A 6,168-nucleotide genomic window follows, 5' to 3' on the forward strand; every position below is an offset into this window, starting at 1 on the left:
ATGTTATAGATAAAGTAGACCCTGAAGCCTCTTATGTTATAGATACTGTAGACCCTGAAGCCTCTTATGTTATAGATACTGTAGTCCCTGAAGCCTCTTATGTTATACATACTGTAGACCCTGAAGCCTCTTATGTTATAGATACTGTAGTCCCTGAAGCCTCTTATGTTATAGATACTGTAGTCCCTGAAGCCTCTTATGTTATACATACTGTAGTCACTGAAGCCTCTTATGTTATAGATACTGTAGACCCTGAAGCCTCTTATGTTATAGATAAAGTAGACCCTGAAGCCTCGTATGTTATATATACTGTAGTCCCTGAAGCCTCTTATGTTATAGATACTGTAGTCACTGAAGCCTCTTATGTTATAGACACTGTAGACCCTGAAGCCTCTTATGTTATACATACTGTAGTTCCTGAAGCCTCTTATGTTATACATACTGTAGTCACTGAAGCCTCTTATGTTATAGATACTGTAGACCCTGAAGCCTCTTATGTTATAGATACTGTAGACCCTGAAGTCTCGTATCTTAAATATACTGTAGACCCTGAAGCCTCTTATGAAATAGATACTGTAGTCCCCGAGGCTGACTCCTCTTATGTTATAGATACTGTAGTCCCTGAAGCCTCTTATGTTATAGACACTGTAGTCCCTGTAGCCTCTTATGCTATAAATACTGTAGTCCCTGAAGCCTCTTATGTTATAGATACTGTAGTCCCTGAAGCTGACTCCTCTTATGTTATAGATACTGTAGTCCCTGAAGCCTCTTATGTTAAAGATACTGTAGTCCCTGAAGCTGACTCCTCTTATGTTATAGATACTGTAGTCCCTGAAGCCTCTTATGTTATAGACACTGTAGTCCCTGTAGCCTCTTGTGTTATAGATACTGTAGTCCCTGAAGCTGACTCCTCTTATGTTATAGATGCTGTAGACCCTGAAGCCTCTTATGTTATAGATACTGTAGACCCTGAAGTTGAAACCTTTTATGTTATAGATACTGTAGTCCCTGAAGCCTCTTATGAAATAAATACTGTAGACCCTGAATCCTCTTATGTTATAGATACTGTAGACCCTGAAGCCTCTTATGTTATAGATGCTGTAGACCCTGAAGCCTCTTATGTTATAGACACTGTAGACACTGAAGCCTCTTATGTTATAGATAAAGTAGACCCTGAAGCCTCTTATGTTATAGATACTGTAGTCCCTGAAGCCTCTTATGTTATAGATACTGTAATCACTGAAGCCTCTTATGTTATAGACACTTTAGACCCTGAAGCCTCTTATGTTATAGATACTGTAGTCCCTGAAGCATCTTATGTTATACATACTGTAGTCCCTGAAGCCTCTTATGTTATAGATACTGTAGTCCCTGAAGCCTCTTATGACATAGATACTGTAGTCCCTGAAGCCTCTTATGTTATAGATGCTGTAGTCCCTGATGCCTCTTATGTTATAGATACTGTAGACCCTGAAGCCTCTTATGTTATAGATACTGTAGTCCCTGAAGCCTCTTATGTTATAGATACTGTAGACCCTGAAGCCTCTTATGTTATAGATACTGTAGACCCTGAAGCCTCTTATGTTATACATACTGTAGTCCCTGAAGCCGCTTATGTTATACATACTGTAGTCCCTGAAGCCTCTTATGACATAGATAAAGTAGACCCTGAAGCCTCTTATGTTATAGATACTGTAGACCCTGAAGCCTCTTATGTTATACATACTGTAGACCCTGAAGCCTCTTATGTTATAGATGCTGTAGACCCTGAAGCCTCTTATGACATAGATACTGTAGTCCCTGAAGCTGAAGTCTCTTATGTTATAGATACTGTAGTCCCTGAAGCCTCTTATGACATAGATACTGTAGTCCCTGAAGCTGAAGCCTCTTATGTTATAGATGCTGTAGACCCTGAAGCCTCTTATGAAATAGATACTGTAGACCATGAAGCCTCTTATTTTATAGATACTGTAGTCCCTGAAGCCTCTTATGTTATAGATGCTGTAGACCATGAAGCCTCTATTGTTATAGATACTGCAGACCCTGAAGCCTCTTATGTTATAGACACTGTAGTCCCTGAAGCCTCTTATGTTATAGATACTGTAGTCCCTGAAGCCTCTTATGTTATAGATACTGTAGTCCCTGAAGCTGAAGCCTCTTATGTTATAGATACTGTAGTCCCTGAATCCTCTTATGTTATAGATACTGTAGACCCTGAAGCCTCTTATGTTATAGACACTGTAGTCCCTGAAGCCTCTTATGTTATAGATACTGTAGTCCCTGAAGCTGAAGCCTCTTATGTTATAGATACTGTAGTCCCTGAAGCCTCTTATGTTATAGATACTGTAGTCCCTGAAGCCTCTTATGACATAGATTCTGTAGACCCTGAAGCCTCTTATGTTATAGATGCTGTAGACCCTGAAGCCTCTTATGACATAGATACTGTAGTCCCTGAAGCTGAATCCTCTTATGTTATAGATACTGTAGTCCCTGAAGCCTTTTATGACATAGATACTGTAGACCCTGAAGCCTCTTATGTTATAGATACTGTAGTCCCTGAAGCCTCTTATGACATAGATACTGTAGTCCCTGAAGCTGAAGCCTCTTATGTTATAGATACTGTAGTCCCTGAAGCCTCTTATGACATAGATACTGTAGACCCTGAAGCCTCTTATGTTATAGATACTGTAGACCCTGAAGCCTCTTATGTTATACATGCTGTAGACCCTGAAGCCTCTTATGTTATAGATGCTGTAGTCCCTGAAGCCTCTTATGTTATAAATACTGTAGTCCCCGAAGCCTCTTATGTTATAGATACTGTAGTCCCTGAAGCTGAAGCCTCTTATGTTATAGATACTGTAGCCCCTGAAGCCTCTTATGACATAGATACTGTAGTCCCTGAAGCCCTAAGTTATAAATACTGTAGTCCCTGAAGCCTCTTATGTTATAGATGCTGTAGTCCCTGAAGTTGAAGTCTCTTATGCTATAGATACTGTAGTCCCTGAAGCCTCTTATGTTATAGATACTGTAGTCCCTGAAGCTGACTCCTCTTATGTTATAGATACTGTAGTCCCTGAAGCCTCTTATGTTATAGATACTGTAGTACCTGAAGCTGAATCCTCGTATGTTATAGACTCTGTGTCCCTAAAGCCTCTTATGTTATAGACACTGTAGTCCCTGAAGCTGACTCCTCTTATGTTATAGATACTGTAGTCCCTGAAGCTTCTTATGTTATAGATGTTGTAGACCCTGAAGCGTCTTATGTTATAGATACTGTAGACCCTGAAGCTGAAGCCTCTTAGGTTATAGATACTGTAGTCCCTGAAGCCTCTTATGAAATAGATACTGTAGACCATGAAGCCTCTTATGAAATAGATACTGTAGACCCTGAAGCCTCTTATGTTATAGATACTGTAGTCCCTGAAGCCTCTTATGAAATAGATACTGTAGTCCCTGAAGCCTCTTATGAAATAGATACTGTAGACCCTGAAGCCTCTTATGTTATAGATACTGTAGACCCTGAAGCCTCTTATGTTATAGATACTGTAGTCCCTGAAGCCTCTTATGTTATACATACTGTAGACCCTGAAGCCTCTTATGTTATAGATACTGTAGTCCCTGAAGCCTCTTATGTTATAGATACTGTAGTCCCTGAAGCCTCTTATGTTATACATACTGTAGTCACTGAAGCCTCTTATGTTATAGATACTGTAGACCCTGAAGCCTCTTATGTTTTAGATAAAGTAGACCCTGAAGCCTCGTATGTTATATATACTGTAGTCCCTGAAGCCTCTTATGTTATAGATACTGTAGTCACTGAAGCCTCTTATGTTATAGACACTGTAGACCCTGAAGCCTCTTATGTTATACATACTGTAGTCCCTGAAGCCTCTTATGTTATACATACTGTAGTCACTGAAGCCTCTTATGTTATAGATACTGTAGACCCTGAAGCCTCTTATGTTATAGATACTGTAGACCCTGAAGTCTCGTATCTTAAATATACTGTAGACCCTGAAGCCTCTTATGAAATAGATACTGTAGTCCCCGAGGCTGACTCCTCTTATGTTATAGATACTGTAGTCCCTGAAGCCTCTTATGTTATAGACACTGTAGTCCCTGTAGCCTCTTATGCTATAAATACTGTAGTCCCTGAAGCCTCTTATGTTATAGATACTGTAGTCCCTGAAGCTGACTCCTCTTATGTTATAGATACTGTAGTCCCTGAAGCCTCTTATGTTAAAGATACTGTAGTCCCTGAAGCTGACTCCTCTTATGTTATAGATACTGTAGTCCCTGAAGCCTCTTATGTTATAGACACTGTAGTCCCTGTAGCCTCTTGTGTTATAGATACTGTAGTCCCTGAAGCTGACTCCTCTTATGTTATAGATGCTGTAGACCCTGAAGCCTCTTATGTTATAGATACTGTAGACCCTGAAGCTGAAACCTTTTATGTTATAGATACTGTAGTCCCTGAAGCCTCTTATGAAATAAATACTGTAGACCCTGAATCCTCTTATGTTATAGATACTGTAGACCCTGAAGCCTCTTATGTTATAGATGCTGTAGACCCTGAAGCCTCTTATGTTATAGACACTGTAGACACTGAAGCCTCTTATGTTATAGATAAAGTAGACCCTGAAGCCTCTTATGTTATAGATACTGTATGTCCCTGAAGCTCTTATGTTATAGATACTGTAATCACGGAAGCCTCTTATGTTATAGACACTTTAGACCCTGAAGCCTCTTATGTTATAGATACTGTAGTCCCTGAAGCATCTTATGTTATACATACTGTAGTCCCTGAAGCCTCTTATGTTATAGATACTGTAGTCCCTGAAGCTGAAGCCTCTTATGTTATAGATACTGTAGTCCCTGAAGCCTCTTATGACATAGATACTGTAGACCCTGAAGCCTCTTATGTTATAGATCTGTAGACCCTGAAGCCTCTTATGTTATACATGCTGTAGACCCTGAAGCCTCTTATGTTATAGATGCTGTAGTCCCTGAAGCCTCTTATGTTATAATACTGTAGTCCCCGAAGCCTCTTATGTTATAGAATCTGTAGTCCCTGAAGCTGAAGCCTCTTATGTTTAGATACTGTAGCCCTGAAGCCTCTTATGACATAGATACTGTAGTCCCTGAAGCCCTAAGTTATAATACTGTAGTCCCTGAAGCCTCTTATGTTATAGATGCTGTATCCCTGAAGTTGAAGTCTCTTATGCTATAGATACTGTAGTCCCTGACGCTCTTGTTATAGATACTGTAGTCCCTGAAGCTGACTCCTCTTATGTTATAGTACTGTAGTCCCTGAAGCCTCTTATGTTAAGATACTGTAGTACCTGAAGCTGACTCCCGTATGTTATAGACTCTGTGTCCCTAAAGCCTCTTATGTTATAGACACTGTAGCCCTGAAGCTGACTCCTCTTATGTTATAGATACTGTAGTCCCGAAGCTTCTTATGTTATAGATGTTGTAGACCCTGAAGCGTCTTATGTTATAGATACTGTAGACCCTGAAGCTGAAGCCTCTTAGGTTATAGATACTGTAGTCCCTGAAGCCTCTTATGAAATAGATACTGTAGACCATGAAGCCTCTTATGAAATAGATACTGTAGACCCTGAAGCCTCTTATGTTATAGATACTGTAGTCCCTGAGCCTCTTATGAAATAGATACTGTAGTCCCCTGAAGCCTCTTATGAATAGAACTGTAACCCTGAAGCCTCTTATGTTATAGACTGTAGACCCTGAAGCCTTATGTTATAGATACTGTAGTCCCTGAAGCCTCTTATGTTTATACATACTGTAGTCCCTGAAGCCTCTTATGTTATACATACTGTAGTCACTGAAGCCTCTTATGTTATAGATACTGTAGACCCTGAAGCCTCTTATGTTATAGATAAAGTAGACCCTGAAGCCTCGTATGTTATATATACTGTAGACCCTGAAGTCTCGTATCTTAAATATACTGTAGACCCTGAAGCCTCTTATGAAATAGATACTGTAGTCCCCGAGGCTGACTCCTCTTATGTTATAGATACTGTAGTCCCTGAAGCCTCTTATGTTATAGACACTGTAGTCCCCTGTTTGATAGGTCGGGAAAAGGAGGGGTGATGGGAAGGAGGGTGAGGTGTCACTGGGCATTACTCCCGTGTTGATGGCTACCAT

This window comes from Salvelinus namaycush, chromosome 2 (assembly GCF_016432855.1).
Source record: "Salvelinus namaycush isolate Seneca chromosome 2, SaNama_1.0, whole genome shotgun sequence".
NCBI lineage: Eukaryota > Metazoa > Chordata > Actinopteri > Salmoniformes > Salmonidae > Salvelinus > Salvelinus namaycush.